The sequence below is a fragment of the Magnolia sinica genome, chromosome 5, assembly GCF_029962835.1.
Source record: "Magnolia sinica isolate HGM2019 chromosome 5, MsV1, whole genome shotgun sequence".
Classification (NCBI taxonomy): Eukaryota; Viridiplantae; Streptophyta; class Magnoliopsida; order Magnoliales; family Magnoliaceae; genus Magnolia; species Magnolia sinica.
Window position 1 is genome coordinate 39,602,432 of NC_080577.1, and position 19,290 is coordinate 39,621,721.

General features: G+C 41.7%; 1 non-coding gene across 1 annotated transcript; it reads left to right on the forward strand.

The window, feature by feature from the left end:
- The first annotated feature begins 7,820 nt into the window (after window positions 1–7,820).
- On the forward strand, window positions 7,821–7,929 carry LOC131247533 (small nucleolar RNA R71). The gene has a single exon (XR_009171817.1). It is a non-coding gene; the product is annotated as a small nucleolar RNA R71 (small nucleolar RNA).
- The last annotated feature ends 11,361 nt before the right edge of the window (window positions 7,930–19,290 follow it).

Below are 19,290 nucleotides of genomic sequence, written 5' to 3' on the forward strand. Positions count from 1 at the left end.
TGTATGTATTTTATCCACGCCATCCATCCATTTCTTAATATCATTTTAGGGCGTGATCCCAAAATGAGCCAGATCTAAGTCTCAAGTGAACCATAACACAGGAAAATAGTGGTAATTAAATATCCGCCATTAAAATTTTTGTATTTTTACCGATGGATTATTGTGATCTACCTTAGTTTTGGGATCATACCATAAAATTATCTTAAAAAATGAATGAACGACATGGATGAGTGTAACGTCTCAGAAAAATCCGTACAAAAGCCTAAGTACCACCTCAGGCAGAAATCCCTAAGGATCGTACCCTACAGTAATTTAGACGAAAATTAATTAAATACTGTACTAAATTAATCAGTGGTTTAGCTCGAACCACCATTCACACAAATGGTAAGACCCAAAACCACCAATACTGCTAACTCAACACTAATTTAAAACCTAGGAAGAATCCCAAAAGCTTGTTGCTATCGGGAGCACATTGAAACTCCATATTGGACCTGGACCGCACATCGAAAGTTCGATGACCGCAAAACTATAGGGTTACGTCCGTCCTACTGGGCCTGATAACCATTGCAGGAATCGAGCCCAGATAGTATTCAAAAATACACAACTTGAGCCCTGAGTAAAGTGTGTGAGAAACGCGAATATCTTTAGAAAATGTATTGAAACTAAAGTAAATTGGGTCGTTCGTTTACGCGTGAAATTGAGGATTTTGGACCGTCAGTTTTTTACCAAACTTCACCCAGGGGAAAATGAAATTTCCCTGCTAATATCTGTATACTTGTGACCCCGATCGAGTAAGTTCAACCGTTAATCTGATACAGGTCCTCCACAGTCGATCGGCCTATCCAATCATACCGAAATCACATCCTAGCATAAATCCATTGTCAAGGAACTTACTTTGTAATGTATGTGAGTAATGGGCCTTCCTACAATCCCGATTTGTCAAAAACCGGCACTCTTTGGTTATAAACCAAGTATACCATGGCCCTGGGGCCATTTGCATCAGTTCTGGGCCTATATAAAGCCCTTAAACCACCTCATTCCCATTTTATACGAATTTATCTAACCTTAGGAGAGAGAAGAGAGAAAAGAAGAGAAAAGAGTGAGGAGGGGAGAGAGAGTTCGGGAGATCATTGCTGGGATTCCTTCCCACAACTCCACGCACTGAATCGCCTTCCTGTTACGCTACACGTTCCATCTCAGCTACGATTTGGGTAAGAAATTCTAATCCTAATCTTGATTTAGGGATCTAAATAGAGTAATCGACAAAATAGCTAACCTATTTCATTACCTAGGTGCCCGACGTTCCATTTTCGGGAACGTAGTGTTTGAACTGGGTCCGAATCAAGTATTCCGATGAAATGTGCGGACTATAAACGTTTAGGTTATGGTTTTCAATGCTTTCAATGTCAGCTAATGGTTTATGTCTGACTTGATTGCTGCCATATTATTTTAGATACGACGTATTCGATATATTATGCATGTGTGAACTATGTTGAATACAAGATACATCCCATGTGTTTGTTGAAATGTTTGAATGAACATGAAATTGTGATTTGTGCTTGCCATGACTATTAATATAGGATATATGTTTATCGTATGCCTGATGATCTCTCTGTATAAGGACTTGCTAAAATATTTGTCGTAACTAATCTAGTCTATGTATTTAGTGAAGTGTAACTTAAGTGTTTGATAAAATGTTTGAATAAGAAAATGTTGATGATTTGTACTTATTAAGTGTATTAAGATAGGATTCTCAATTACCTTAATCATCTGTATAGTTTCTTTCATGTAATCATATTTGCCGTTACACAATTTATGGATAAAATACAAGTGCTTGGTGACATGCTCAATGTGTTTAATGAAATGTTCAAATGAGGAATTTATTTGGATTGTTTGCTAAATGCTGATATGATTATCACATGTGTCTGCCTATTGCATCTAAGTAAGATTGGGGATATGATGTTTTATTTAAACCAATCTGATTTAAATGATTTTAAACTCGCAAGTATATGAATCAGATGTAGATATGGTACATATTACGAGATTGTTCCCATGAGGACTGATTGTCACAATTCGAAATTTACGACTCTTCTTAACTAATCCAACAAAGGGTTTAGCGAACTATTAAGTAAACTATCACAAATCTATGAAAAATAACCGAGAGCAATAAGAAAAATTCAATCCAAGAGAAGACTAGGACTTTTGAATCTAACCCTAATTATCCTGACCCTTGTTTTACTTGTTGATTCACCCTAATTCAGATTGATATATATTTATAAATAAAGCACACTGTATGTCCTTGGTCGAGCACACAGAATGTATAATCTCTTAAAGCATAAGGATCATATCTTTCCATCCATGGTTAGGCATGAAGAGATGTAATTTCTATTTCTTTCTTTATAGGAAACCTATTCATGGTCAGACACAAGCACCTAAGATAAGATTCCAAACAATATCCACATCTAGACTTTGGTTAAGCTCATAGAATGAAGAAGTACAGAAATTTCCGTTAAGCACACTAGAGAAAGAAACAAATCAATCAAATTAGATGAATTCAACACATACAAGAGTTATTCAAATTAGAGGCTTCATCTCAGCCCTAGGCAAGAAATTAGCAATCCATAAAATCAATTATAATGAAAGAAAAATAAAATTTAAACAATAAGAACATCCTTCCCTTCTCTCTCTCTCTCTCTCTCTCTCTCTCTCTCTCTCTCTCTCTCTCTCCTCTTTCCTCTCTCCCCAGCTCTGGATCTCGTTCTCCCATCTGCTGCTCTCACCCCGGATCCCCCTCTCTCCAAGCTTTTCAACTCTTTTTATAGCTGCTGGAGTCGGTGGAACTTTCGCACAATAAAAATCAGCTTCGTGTATAACTCTTGCGCAGCAAAAATCGGAGCCTCCCACGTCCCATGTTCCTTGCATTATGTCCATAAAATCAACGTCTTCTGGGACGTTTTTGACTGAGCTACATGATGGACGGATCAGATCTTCCATCTGATCAAAGATGGTGGGCCATAACCACCTGGAAATCCCTTTTTCACGGACGTGTGTAAGCTTATACATGTGACTGCGCTGACATGATCGGTGGGCCCCACAGGAGTGTTTTCGAGGAAATCCACCCCATCCATTGGATTCAGGAAGAAATTTTAGTTAGGAATGGTTGGTTTTGAATGTCCATTGACACGGCCCAGAGAAGCAATCATGCTGAGATCTTTTTTAACGTCGCAGGGTAGTCCGCTTATGACCTCTGTAGCACACACATGTGTGTACGTGGGCACAAAATATCAGCTTGAATTCGATCCTTTCGAGGCCCTCTACATGATGGACGGATTGGATCATTAGTACGGGCCATAATGGTGGCCCACTGGCTTTCGCAAAACGGACAGCGTCCGTTCGTTACGTAACAGTGAAAACGGAAATTTCCATTTAGATAGGATGATGTGGTCAAGAGTCGGTTTGACCGACTCTTTGTTTCTGTGCACGGCTGGAGAAATAGTGCACTATGCACACTCTGTTCGGGTGGGGTCCACTGTGATGTTCTTGAGAAATCTAATCCATCCATTTAATTGGTCTCCCCATTTAAGGCATTGAATCTAAAGTTGAGGCATATCCAGATAGCAGGTGGGCCCCACTTAAGGAATTAAGGGGTTGATCTGTCCATTGGGCAACTTTCCGAGATATCCAATGGCTGAAATTTAATATGTACAGTTTATTTATAGCCCCCAGCAAATGTATGAAGTTTCGAGCCAATCGGATGGCGGGAACCCTGTGATCTTGCATTCTAGACCATTTTCGGGCCTCTTTAATGTGAACAGCTTGATTTCCTTGGATCACTGGCATGTGAATCCATCAATCTTGGTCCTCTGGAGTCCGTCCCTTGCTTTGGTGACTTCGGAGCATTAATTCCATGCTTGTAGTACTCTTTTTCAGTCCACGCTCCTAATTACTCCCTGCAACAAAAACACAATTAAAATATGACATTAAACATTATCATGCATGTAAAATCAGGTAATAACTAGGATCTGATATGTAATATTTGACCCTCATTACAACCCTCAACCAGCATTTGCTAGTCTCAAGCAAAACATGCGAAAAATAATTTCAGAAATAAAAGACAATTCCTGTAAACCCGAGTGACTTGTGAACAAATAGTCGAGATGTGAGAATTTTAAGATTCATGAATGGTGAGTAGAATTTTCTCCTGGAATCAAGCTTACAGTAAACTTCATAATCAAGTTCAAAATATTAATCCATTAATTAGAACAATTCTAAACATTGAGTTCCATGAGTGTATAGTGTAATCTCGGCTTACAATCATTAAGAGATCCAATTGTCAATTTCATATTATCATTAGAAATTAACAACAGAATTCATGACAACTAAACCTAAAACCAACACTTGCCTTACAGATTGACTTTTCATTATACCAGCCTTTGATTTTCTTTATGAATAGTAACGCCAAGGAGGGGAATCAAATCCTCACCTATAGGGAGCAAACCTATGGTGAAAACTTGTCGCCTAACTTTCTCTAAATGTCAATCATGGGAGATCGAATCTACACTTATAAGGAGCAAACCTATGGTGAAGATTATGCGACTTACCCTTTCAATTCTTCTTACTGAACATGATAAAAAAATAAAATAAATTATCAGGCTAGTTCCTTTCATGCTTAGTGATTACCAAGTTAATCATTCAATATCGAACCGGACCCTTCATGTGTAAGTGAGATGTGATATGTGAAATCATGACTCAATCAATATTTACAACTTCTAATCATAGATTAATAACTCAAACTTAACGGTGAAATCTAACAGACAACTGAATCCAAGAGTCATAAATTACCAAAATCACGTATCTTTTAATTCTAAATCTAAGATGGCCATTAAAATCACTTCAAATTCACAAGAAATTCTTTAAAAATTTAAAAATTTTCACAATTTTTTTTTGCTCAAGACCAAGAAAATACTGATTAGGTAACCTAATCTCCCACCCTTAACCTAAAATCTACATTGTCCTCAATGTAAAAGAAATAAGCATGCAATGCACATGGGACAATAAAAATAAAAGAGGTGTGATGGAAAGATAGCACCTGGACGGAGAATCAAGAGGCTTTCCCAAAAATATCAATGTAAAAGCGAATCAGCACAAGAGAGAGATCAACAAAAGAAAAATAACAAAAATAAAATCACAAAAAGAAGATCCTACCTATACCACTTTCACAGGTGCTCTCGATTGCATTTAGCGTATGCAACAAGCCTTTAAACCCCTAGGTTACCCCTAGTGGACCAGTTGTAGTCTCGTGAGAATTTGCAGCAATGTTACCCAAAAACATTGAAATAGGAAAATGAAATGGAATAAAAAGCTAGGTTGCCTCCCAGGAGCGCTAAGTTTAACGTCTTCAGCCAGACAAGAATGGACCATGAATTAATCAATCTTGATAACCTAGGTCTGCCAACTAAATTTCCTCAACACCTTGATTAACCAATCCCAGACTTTGTGGGAACAACTTGAACTGTGCTATCTGAAATGGGGTAAATGATACCATCATCTAATAATTTAAGCACTTCCGCTCGAACAACTTCTTCCATGTTAGGGTTAAGCCTCCTTTGCATTTCACGCGACGTTTTCACATTTTCTTCAAGATCATTACGATGCATACACACAGTGGGGCATACTCCCATTATGTCTATTATTGTCCACCCAATTACTGCCTTATATTCTCTAAGAACATTAAACAACCTGCTCTCATGTTCCTTCTCGAGGTTAAAAGCTATGATGACAGGCAGAGTCTCAGAAGGACCTAAAAATGCATACTCGAGATTTGTAGGTAATTGTTTAAGGTCAAGGTCGGGTGGTTTCTCAACAGACGGGACTAGTTTAGACTCAGAGGGTGGAAGAAGTTCCACTTTAGCTTTCTATTTTGTAGTCTCCATTATAGGAGCAGAGTCAAGCAATGCATTGACTTCTTGGATGTAACTTTCTATGTTAAAATCCATGCCAAAATGTGATAAGCAAGTCTCAAGTGCGTCTTCAGAAGATTGAAGGAAAGATTCATGCACTAGACTCTCAATCATGTCCACTTCAAATATATCATCCGAGACTGTTGGTTGTTGTCCAGCATTGAAAACATTGAGTTTAATCTTCATGTTACCAAAAGACAACTTCATAACTCCATTCCTGCAATTTATGATAGCATTGGATGTGGCTAAGAATGGACGTCCCAGAATAATCGGGATTTGACTAGTAGGATTCTGGACAGGCTGAGTATCTAGAACGATGAAATCCACTGGAAAATAAAACTAATCAACCTGGATTAACACATCCTTAATAACACCACGGGGCACCTTGATAGATCTATCAGCTAGTTGTAATGTTATTTTAGTTGGTTTCAGCTCATTAAGTCCTAGCTGCTCATATACAGAATATGGTAACAAATTAACACTGGCCCCTAAATCACGCAATGCCTTCTCAACCTTATTATCTCCTATAACACAAGAAATGGTAGGAGCTCCTCGATCCCTAAATTTAGGAGTGGTGTTGTTCTGAATCATAGAGCTGAGTTGCTCTACAAGGAAGACCTTCTTATGAACATTCATCTTACATTTTTGAGTGCATAAATCTTTAAGAAACTTAGCGTAAGCAGGGACTTTCTTGATAGCATCAAGCAATGGAATGTTAATTTGCACTTGTTTAAACATGTCCAATATCTCATTAAATTTGTTTATTTTCTTAAATGGTGCCAGACGTTGAGGAAAAGGTGCTTTAGGCACATAGGATGGCACATGAGTGGTACCTGGAGAGTCAGAGTGTTTTTGGGCTTTTGATGCATTATATGTCTCTCTGCTTCATTTTGATCTTCTGATTTGGAATTTGATTCTTCCCTAGGCATCTCTACTTTGTTCTCGATCTGTTTACCGGACCTAAGGGTAATGATTGATTTGGCTTGCTCATGATATTGTTCTTGGTTTGAATTAGAGCCAATCTCAAACTATCCTTTTGGATTTGCCACAGGTTGACTAGGGAACTTGCCCTTCTCTCTCACACTCAATGTGGTAGCAAGTTGACCCAAATATACTTCCATCTTGGCAATGGATTGCACATTTGTATGTAAGCTTTGCTGGTTAGCTAGTAAAGTTTGTTGGGTGTCTTTTTGAAATTAAAGTGAACTCTGTATAAAAAGATTGAGTGTATCCTCAAGAGATGGTTTCCTAGATTGTGGAGGTACTTGTTGATATTGCAGGAACTGCTGAGGTTGTTGACTGCCAACTTGGGGGTAAGTTTGCATTAGAGGATTTCCAGATGGTCCTCCTTGTTGTGGTCCTTTTGCCCAAGAAAAACTTAGATGTACAGCCCACCCTAAGTTGTAGGTGTCTGAGTAAGGATCATTCCCAGGTCTCCGGAAAGTGTTCATAGCATGCACTTGTTCAGAGAGAAATTCTGGAAATGTTGCACTAGATGGACAAGACTGCATAGGATGGGCAGGACTGGAACATATGGCACATGACTCGACTTGAGTTGTTTGTGGAGGTCCATTATTTAACATTAAAGCATCCACTTTCTTTGTCAAGCTATCAATCTTTGCATAAAGATCTAGCGTGACTCCTACCTCATATATACCACCTTTCTTCTGTGGTTGGGGACTTCTGTCACCTCTATTTGAATAGTCCCATTGCTGGGAGTTTTCACACAAGATTTCAAAGAAATTTCAAGCTTCGACATCACTTTTGGTCATGAATGACCCTCCACTTGTGGCATCAACCATGCGACAGTTTTGGGGTGTTAGACCGTCATAGAAGTATTGAACCTGTTGCCACTTCTCAAAACCATGGTGTGGACATTTAAGCAGCAAGTCCTTCCATCTTTCCCAACATTCATGAAAGTGCTCACCCTCTTTTTGTGTGAAATTAGTAATTTCTCTACGGGAAGCATTAGTTTTGTGAACAGGGAAGAACTTGTTTAAGAACTTCTTAGATAGTTGGTCCCATGTAGTGATAGACCCAACTTCCAAAGAATTCAACCATGCTTTCGCTTTATCCTTCAAAGAAAAAGGAAAAGGACGCAAACGGATCAAATCATCTGAAAAGTTTTGGAGCCTAAAGGTAGAGCAAATGTCTAGGAATTCTTTCACATGATGATATGGATCTTCCTTATCTAAACCATAGAAGGAGGGCAACAATTGTATGACTCCAGGTTTAAGTTCAAAGTGTGCTGCCATGGTGGCTGGCAACACTATGCATGAAGGCGCATTAAATTGGACAGGAGCTGAATAATCTCTAAGAGCTTTAATTCCATTCTCGTCTGCCATTTCAAATAGAATGTTTCTAAATCTTCTACGAAATGTTCTCTCTATTTCAGGATCAAAAGTACTAGTTCTATGTTCAAAGATCTACGCCCTAGCATAAACTATGTTATTACAATATAAGAAAGAAAACTAAACTAAGATGTAACCCAAGAGAAATAAAACTAGAACTAACAATTATGAATTCCTAAAAATAAGATAAAACTATGTAAACAAGAATTGGAAGAAAGAACCCGGAAAAGGAGATGATCGATAACCAAAGATTTGGGAGCTCTTGCTTTTGAAGACAATTTTATTTTGCAACTTGCTTCGTCAATTCCTATAAACAAAATAAAAATAAAAATAAATTAAATTTCCTAAAATAATGCTATAAAAATCCTAAGGCTATGAATTATGATAAGAAAGAATCTTAAATCCAATTTGGACCGAAACAGTCCCCGACAACAGCGCCAAAAACTTGATGTTTTATTTAAACCAATCTGATTTAAATGATTTTAAACTCGCAAGTATACGAATCAGATGTAGATATGGTACGTATTACGAGATCATTCCCACGAGGACTGGTTGTCACAATTTAAAATTAACGACTCTTCTTAACTAATCCAACAAAGGGTTTAGCGAACTATTAAGTAAACTATCACAAATCTATGAAAAATAACCGAGAGCAATAAGGAAATTCAATCCAAGAGAAGACTAGGACTTTCGAATCCACCCCTAATTATCCTGACCCTTATTTTACTTGTTGATTCACCCTAATTCAGATTGATATATATTTATAAATAAAGCACACTGTATGTCCTTGGTCGAGCACACAGAATGTATAATCTCTTAAAGCATAAGGACCACATCTTTCTATCCATGGTCAGGTATGAAGAGATGTAATTCATATTTCTTTCTCTATAGGAAACCTATTAATGGTCAGACACAAGCACCTAGAATAAGATTCCAAACAATATCCACATTTAGACTTTGGTTAAGCTCATAGAATGGAAAAGTACAGAAATTTCAGTTAAGCACACTAGAGAAAGAAACAAATCAACCAAATTAGATGAATTCAACACATACAAGAGTTATTCAAATTAGGGGCTTCATCTCAGCCCAAGGCAAGAAATTAGCAATCCATAAAATCAATTATAATAAAGGAAAAATAAAATTAAAACAATAAGAACATCCTTCCCTTCTTTCTTCCTCTCTCTCTCTCTCTCTCTCTCTCTCTCTCTCTCTCTCTCTCTCTCTTTCTTCTCTTTCTTCTCTCCCCAACTCTGGATCTCGTTCTCCCTTCTGCTGTACTCCCCTCGGATCCCCCTCTCTCTAAGCTTTTCAGCTCTTTTTATAGCTGTTAGAGTCAGTGGAACCTTCGCACAATAAAAATCAGATTCGCTATAACTCTTGCGCAGTAAAAATCGAAGCCTCCCACGTCCCATGTTCCTTGCATTATGTCCGTAAAATCAATGTCTCCTAGAACGTTTTTGACTGAGCTACATGATGGACAGATCAGATCTTCCATCTGATCATAGATGGTGGGCCATAACCACCTGGAAATCCCTTTTTCAAGGACGTGCGTAAGCTTACGCATGTGACTGCGCTGACGTGATCAGTGGGCCCCACAAGAGTGTTTTCGAGGAAATCCACCCCGTCCATTGGATTCAGGAAGAAATTTTGGTTAGGAATGGTTGGTTTTGAATGTCCATTGACACGGTCCAGAGAAGTAATCACGTTGAGATCTTTTTGAACGTCGCAAGGCAGTCAGCTTGTGACCTCTGTAGCGCACACATGTGTGTACATGGGCACAAAATATCAGCTTGAGTTCGATCCTTTCGAGGCCCTCTACAAGATGGACGGATTGGATCATTAGTATGGGCCATGATGGTGGCCCACTGGCTTCCGCAAAATGGACAACATCCGTTCGTTACGCAGCAGTGAAAATGGAAATTTTTATTTAAATAGGATGACGCGGTTAAGAGTCGGTTTGACCGACTCTTTGTTTTCATGCACGGCTAGAGAAATAGTGCACTATACACACTCTGTTCGGGTGGGGTCCACTGCAATGTTCTTGAGAAATCTAATCCATCTATTTAATTGGTCTCCCCATTTAAGGTGTTGAATCCGAAGTTGAGCCATATCCAGATAGCAGGTGGGCCCCACATAGGGAATTAAGGGGCTGATCAGTCCGTTGGGCCACTTTTTGAAATATCCAATGGCTAAAATTTAATATGTACAGTTTATTTATAGCCCCCAGCAAATATATGAAGTTTTGAGCCAATCGGATGGCGAGAACCCTGTGATCTTGCATTCTAGACCATTTTCGGGCCTCTTTAATGTGAACGGCTTGATTTCCTCGGATCCCTAGCGTGTGAATCCATCAATCTTGGTCCTTTGGAGTCCGTCCCTTGCTTTGGTGACTTTGGAGCATTAATTCCATGCTTGTAGTACTCTTTTTCAATCCACGCTCCTAATTTCTCCCAGCAACAAAAACACAATTAAAATATAACATTAAACATTATCATGTACGTAAAATTAGGTAATAACTGGGGTCTGATATGTAATATTCGACCCTCATCAGGATACCAGGTGGCTTAGGCAATCAGTAACAATCCATGTACAGGTGGCTGAATTAGTCTCACCACCTTAGGTGCTTCAATGAATCGAGGTCGCACGACAATTGTCGATAGTGGTTAATCCACAAGGGGTGCTTGTGCGCTCTATGTCGATCAAGTCTATGAGACCGATTGGCCTATTGTGTGTTTACCTTTTATGGACATCACTGCTTGAATCTAAGGTACCACTTACCAATGTAAATGCCCGTTTTAACCATAGTACCACGATCCGATAAGACTCATGAGCCAGGCATGATGGTATGGGACACCATGGTCGAGCTGTTGGCCTACGCTGGGGTGACAAGCCTCCCCGTGTGCCCAGTGAACAACCCAAACTCGTGAGCCAGGCATGGTGGTATATGATACGGTGTTCGAGCTGTCGGCCTACACTGAGGTGACAAGCCTCCCCGTAGTGACCGCGAGTATAAACTTTTAAATTTGTCTATCCACTGCTTTTCATTAGGGGTGATGCCCTACAACTTGCCTATCGTATGTGATTAACTAGGATTGACGACCCTAGATGGATCCTTCGGTTTGGGTTAATGATATAAAGGGAGGTACCTTAACTTCTCGAACCTGCTTTATGAATAAGCTTAATTAAGTACTTGGCTAACACGACCATGTACCGCATTACATATGCTTTGGTGAGGAAGTTGGACTTTAAGGAGTTTGTCATGCGCAAAATTGGTTGTCGGAGTCGCTTGTGAGGGAACTTTGTGCGAGGGCATGCATCATTACTGTATACCATTCCTTCATTAAAAAGAGTAGCTAGGAAATGATTGTTGTACTGCTTTATCATTACTGCTTGATTAACTTGATAACATGTTAACTTTTGCCTTATAGTACCACTGAGTTTATCACTCACTCCCACTCTGGGACGGTGTTCTAAAACACCAACCAGACTCTATTATAGATGCAGGTGATGACAAAGTCTATGCGGCTGGGTTGGACTTCATAGATAAGGAGGATGAATTCTCCTATGTCCAGCTATCAGGCGGGTCTACGTAGACCTTATTCTGATTTAACGGGATTATAAGGACACATGGATTAGTTGGACACTTACATTTTGATATTTTGCCTATTTTGAAACAATACATGTACTTATTCAGCCCGGCTACATAATCATACTCTTTAGGTTGTAAAACACTTACCTGTTCAGATATATGTATGTCTCAGTCTTCTGCTTGCTCAATCTAATTATATCCAGAGTATGATATGTTGTTTTAGTATAAACTCACTCATGTTTAATACATTAATATGGACAACATTTAAACATCATTATCCATGTTGCATAAGTGATGTGCTGGATCTTGGGAGTTGAGCTTTGCTCGACCCTCGAAATGCGAGGCGTTACAAGTTGGTATCAGAGCATGATTTGGATTAAAGTAGACCTGGGTTATAGGTAACACGACGCACTCTAAACGCACTCTACTTAAGAAGGGCGCGATGAAATGTAGAAATGATCGTAGGACCCCAGAGTTTCACTAACAGGCGAGATTGACCATTGTAATGTAGCCATACGCATCCTAGAACATGTGAAATTATCTTAGACCCTTTTTACACCAGCAATCGACGGGTTCAAACTAGAACTCGACGCATCCCAAACCCGAAACAAGCCAAAAGGCACGAATACGCGCGTGTTGAATGACAAAAGTGCATCTTACGGGCATAAGGGCCCAAACTGTAAAATACCGTGGGACTCAGGGGGTCCCCCGCGCATATTCGGCACCCCGGGATGGGGTGGCCACCATCCCAGGGCAGAGCCACCACCGGACACCCCAGGGGGGCGCGGCGGTGCACCACCTAGCTCCACAGCGGGCCGGGGTGGCATCGTGGCAACGGCGGTGCACCGCCGTTCGACTAACTGTGTGGGGCCCACCCACGTGTGGAACCACCTAAATAGCCCCTCTCCTTTCCCCTTTTCTCATTCCATCCCATTTTAAACCTTCTAAAACCCATTTTCTCTCTCAAATCCCCATTCCATACACTCAAAGCTCCTTTTTCTTCTATATTTCACACCCATCCTCCACCATTCTCTCAAAACTATTCCTTACAACTCTCCATCTTCCATATTTCCCCTCATTTGAGGACAAAACCCATCTTTTGTGTCTCATAACTCCTAAACTTTCTCATCCACTTCAATCTCCAAGCTTTTCCACTTTCATGGCACTCTCTGAGCTAGTTACCACCTTTTTCTCACTCTCAACGCTCCTTTTCTTTATGGGAAAGAGAGGAGCAGCCCTGGATGAGGCCGGGCCGAGCCGTCCAAGCCGCTAGAGGAAGAAGGTGATGGCCAAGGCTAGTACAAGTGCCGACAGAGAGCAAAAATTGAAACAGGATCTCGTCCCTCAAATCTTGCTCGAAAAATCTTTACCAGCGGGCACCAGACTTAGTAAGTTTCATGACCGCAAAGTCGTATTTGAAGCTCGTGTTGATGAGAGACTATTTGGATTGTATCCGGTTATTGACCTTCTGTTAGAGACTGGGTGGGGTCCCATGTTTGAAGGGAAGGCTCATGCAAGTGAAGGCACCGTACAAGCCTTCTATGCCCACATACGAAACCCACTACTGGAGCCACTTTAGTTTACTATCCCTTTGGGGAGGCAGGAAGTCATAGTCAATGTGGATGTGATGGCCCGTATTATGAGAATTGAACATGGTATGGTACATGCAAGTGCAACTCATCTCACTAGTAGACGAGAGAAAGATCACCACACATGTTTTCTTTGTGGCCGACTGGCTCATTGGTGGCAACACAATAGCCTCGCATCGACTAAGATGATGGCAGACTTCTGCCTACTCCACCACATATGCACGTATAACATGTATCCTAGGTGGAGTAACCGTATAGAATGCACGCACCTTATAGTGACTTCCTGTACAGAGCTGGACAGGGATATAAGTTGTGTCTGCCTACTTTCCCCCTGTCATAGATAATCAGGACCTCACGCTCTACTCGGGGAGACGCCTCACTCCCATTCGGCCGACTTATCTGCAAGATTGCTCGTAACTTTAGTTTCAGACTAAATATGGATAATCTTGCGCCCATACACTTTATCAATGAGACTACACTCAACAATATGGGGATCAGCCCTAGGCAACGCCAAGCCCGTCTCGATGAGTATGGGGATGAAATAGAAGAAGAAAGTGAAGAGGAAGATGGAAGTGAAGGTGAGGAAGGAAATGGAGAAGAAAGCAGTGATGATGAAGAAAGAAGTGAGGAGGAAGAAGAGGTAGAGGAGGCCCAGGATTTAGATGGGGAACCCCCTACTACACACGAAGACCGCCATGATCGGGCCACCTTAGAAGCCCGCATGGTTAGGATTGAAGAAAACCAAGCCACCCTAAAATAGGAGTTCAAGGAGAATCAGGCTTATCTGAAACAGAAATTCAAGAGAATGTCTCGCACCTTGAAGACCCTCCTGTACTATATGTAGGATAAGGGTGCGCCTCCACCCTCGCTAGAGTTAGAGGACTAGTCATGTGTTGCAGTTGTCTTCTGGTTTTCTTTGTTTCTTATTTTTCTTTATACTAGCCCTGGTTAGCTTAGTTGGATGTTAGAGTAGTTAGTGTTAAAACTTTTGCTATCTTAGCTCGCATGCATCTTCTGTCATAATTCATGTAATACTACATCTCATGTATTGTGACAAGTTTTGGCTAAATGAAATGCATGAAGCTTCTTTTGATTTGGAAGGTGAAGAATGTTTGGAAAAATGGGTAATATTATCCTAATCTTACATATGTTGCACCCTATGTTGTATATAGGGAATGCCTCCTAAAAAACACTCGGAATATAGCACATCTCGCACTTGGCAGATCGATTGACGGGAAACCTCTCCTGAGCAATAGCCATACGGACCCCAGTTTGGGCCCGGATATTGAGACTATGCCAAATTCACAACCGGCCACTCGCCCCACCAATGGGCCAACACCGAATGCACCACTAGTTCTGAGATAGAACCGTGCATCTTCGTCGACGCCACACATGCCTCAGGTGGCTTCTCCTCCTGATAGGTTGGAGCAGATGATGTAAGACCCGTGTCCTAATCCGTACCATTCTGTTAGCTTCCGCGGTCCTTCCGGTCAAATTTCGGCAACCTTCGCACCATATTCGGTGTTTGCGCACGATCCTAAGCCAGGTCCCGCGCACCGACGTCGGCTCGATCTGAAACTTATGTCTTGACGATCGCGTCGTCGCCGCGGTTCCAACGCCGTGACTTGCGCACCGAACCAATACCCAGGTAAGAAGATGCCGATCAGCGTTTATTCCAAAGAAACACCGCGCGTTGCGGATTTCGAGGGAATCTCTACACAATTAGTCCCACTAATTAACCATAAATGCAACCATACCTCAAAGTACTTCACCCATTCCCTCTTTTTCCAAAAGTCCACCATCTTTCCACCTCACCATTCCTCTTTTCTCATTTTCAACCTCAACCATCCCTCTTCTCCACCAATTTCAAACTAAACCATACCTCTCATCACTTCTTTCTTACAACCATCACTCCACTCATCCCTCCACCCATTATTTCTATCTCTCCCTCTCATTCTCTAGCAAATTTTCCAAATCCCATGAGAAATTTCACTCATCCAACACTCCTCTCTCTCAACTTCAAGTGTGGCCCACCCTCTCATCTCCAATCTCAACCATTCATCCTTCATCAATCTCCATTGAAAGTGAAGGTAAGGAGCTAAGGAGTCCAAGGGAGTAAGGAGAAGGAAGATAAGGTGGGTGTTTTTCCATTAATTTAAATTTTAGGGCCCACTTGTTGGTGGGACCCATTTGGATGTATGTGATTTAATCAAGAGGGCCCATAGTGGCGGGGTTCCTCTATCTCACCGTGTATCTCTCTCTTTATCTCTCTCTCATTCTTTCTCTGTAATGGTGTGGATCCCACCGATAAGCGTTACATCTCCCCCGTCCATCTACATCAGACGGTGTGGCCCACTTTATTATAGGTGATGATCCGCACCCTCTACTGTTGGGATGGGTCCAATGCATCTTTTTATATGTATATATATATATATATGTATGTTATATTTTATATAACATATGTATATAATATATAATATAATATGTACTTATATATATATACAATATAAGGTAAATATTAATGTATATGTATATATATATATTGGTGGGCCACATTCACGTGGGACCCACCACATTTTTGTGAATATATACAAACCGTCCAGCGTCCCTGGACGCTGGACGTTGCAACAATGAACCTTAAAAAAAAAAAAAAAGAGAGAAGAAAGGAGTGGTGGGCCACTCATGCAGGCCCCACCTTGATGTATATGTAAGATCCGAGCCGTCCATGTTGTTCCTCAACTCATTTTAGGCGTTGAGCCGAAAAATGAAGTTGATCCCATTTTCTGGCGGGCCGTACCATAGGAAACAGTGTTCCTACCTTCGGTTTACTCCCTAAGGCTCCGTACATCTGGAAAAGCTCAATATTGGACTCTATGGGTTGGTATCAAGCCACCGAGACCAATGGATGGAGTGGATCTTACTCAAGCGGGCCCCACCTGTGAAAATCCGCGAAAAACTCTTTTTCAAAAAAAATAGACAAGGAAGAAGCAGCGCGCGCCGCTGCAGAAGCGCAGCGCGCCACGCCGCGCGATCGATTGACGGACGGACGGCACGGCTCACGGCCCCACGTGGTCCCACCTTGGTGCATCTCACCATCAACACCGTGCATTTGATGGGTCCCCATAGTTCAGCCGTCCACTCCAAAATTGTATATGGAACTTCGGTGGGCCACATCATTGAAAATCATGTGAAGACATATAAAATCATTTGGCAGGCCTACCCGAGTTTTGGATGTCGTTGAAACTTGGTCTGAACGGTCAGTTAGGTGGGACTCACATATTGGACGGGCTGGATTGTGAATCACATCTCGGTGGGCCCCAAAACAAAAAAAAATTAAAAAAAAAAAAAAAAAAAAATTTAAAGCAGCAGCAGTAACGGGCGGCCAAGAGGCAGGGACCCACGGCTCCATCCGTGGGCCCCACCATGATGTATAGATTTTCAGATCCACACCGTCCCATTCGTGCCACTATTTGACATGGACCCCTCCCCTCAAAATCAGGCCAATCCAACGCTCGGGCGGCCCACATCACAAGAAACAAAGGTGAATTGAACTCTACCATTGAAACCCCTTTCTGGGTCCACAGAAGTTCCAGATCAAGCTGAAATTTGCTGTTCCCCTTCTCCCTGGCCCGTGTGACCTTATGAACGGAGCGGATGGAAGATAAACGCTATGGAGGGCCTCGCATGGGACCCTTCCCTGCTGCACGTGAATGTGCAAGTGTGTGCACGTGTGTATGCATGTGGGTGTGTGTGCACGTGTGTGAGTGTGTGTGTGTGGGCATACATACATATCTATATATGTATATACATATATATGTGTATATATATATATAATATTATTATTATTATATATACTATTGTATATGTTTACATATAATAATATTATATAATATATATATATATATGATGGTGGGCCTATATGGGCCCCACCATGATGCAAGTGTTACATCCAAGTTGTTCAACCATATGGCCGTTGTTGAGGCCCACCTGGATGTGTATTCGTGGCTATTATTGAGGCCCACCTTGGTATATACATAAGGCCCATGTGATTCGACCCATTTAACATATGTAAAGGCCCATGGGTTATGGCCCATTGCAATGTACATAAGGCCCACTAATGCGGCCCACTTGACTTATATAAGGCCCATATGAGATGGCCCATTTGATGTATCTGAGCACTATGGGTCGAGGCCCAATGAGATGTATATTAGTCCATTGCGATGTGTGATTTCCTATGGTTTGTGTAATGGTGCTTTATGGCGGGCTAAGCCTTGGGAACAATGTTGGTTTGACGTCCACATTGTAAAGACAATGTCGGTTAAATGTCCGCATCATGATTCTCCCTAAGGCCCATTAATAGGCCCATACCTGTAGTATATAGGCCGTCCAGGCCCATCTTCATTTTGATCAAAGCCCATCACCACATAACATGTTTAGTATAGATCCATGATTCATGATCATTCGCATCATATGTATGCCTGATGTGAGGAGTGACCGATCATAGCATATGCCTTTGGGCAGACTGGTTATGGGCTCCCTGATAGGCAGAGTTGCCCCATATGAGTGCATGGTACATACAGGACTGTTGCATGACTGATAGTGTGACTCATGCACTTGCATTTGTGTGATTGTAGTTACTATATGCCCTAGCGACATCAGGGCCATAGCCTCCACAGACACATCGTGGATGGCTGGGTTGGATACCGGAAAATGTTTGGTTCTAGCATACGGGCGCTATAGATGTCCCTGGGTGAAAGTCCCTAAACCCGATGGTACCAGAGGATGACTCCAACGTCGAGACCGAGTGGATATATGAGCGCATGAGGGCCGAATACCAGGAGGCCGCGTCTCCCACTGTGTCGTGGTCGGTTGGAAAGGAGTGTGGCCTTACTCGCCCGAGGGTAGGGGGCAATACTAGGCTGAGTTTGACCAGCTCGCGAATGGGTCCGCTATCGACGTGCCGGATAGGTATTGGCAGACTATTGGTCAGGCGGATAGTGAGGTTTCTTACGCTTATTTGGACTGTGCGGCTAGGAGAGCGACAGTGCCATTTGGAGTGTATTGAACCCCGGTGATTATCCAGAATGAGAACTGTACTGATACATGTTGAGGAATGGCATGCTTGAGTTGCATCTTGCATCGCATGGCCATGTTATGGCCGATAGCATTCACATCTTGCACCGCATAGCCTTGGTACGGCTGATTGCATTCATGTGCTCCTCACCATGATTCCGCATCACTCTGACCTTGCATTTTGAGCACGTTTATATTGCGCACACACTTACACCACCCTCTAAGCTTTCCATAAGCTTATGCACGATTGATGCGTGCAGGTGACGCCAGGACGCAGTCGCAGCCATAGTCTCGCCGTAGTTGGACCGTGCAGACGAGCTTCTGGAGTTTTGTTTCTTTTATCACATTGTATTTTCCTTTTCTATCGCATTGTACTAAAAAGTTTTTGATCATAGTGGATTTTGTAGTGGTGTTCTTGTGCTTATTGTTGTGGGTTATGCTTTTGTTATGCTCATTATGAATCAGACTAATGATTTGAAACCCTCCTTGTAGTATCCCAGGATCGGAACCTGGTAAATGGGTGTCGGGATCCGAGAATGGGGTTCTACGGAGGCTGTCGGCGCCGGATTCGGCGATCGGAAATTTTGTGAGCCCGGTTTCCGAGTTCGGGGCGTGACAGATGATGCTCCTGATGTAGCAACAGCAATAGTTTTTTACCTCTATTGCAAAGGTTATTGGCTAGAACATGAATATGGTCCCGCCTATGCCACCCGTGCAGCCCACTGGGA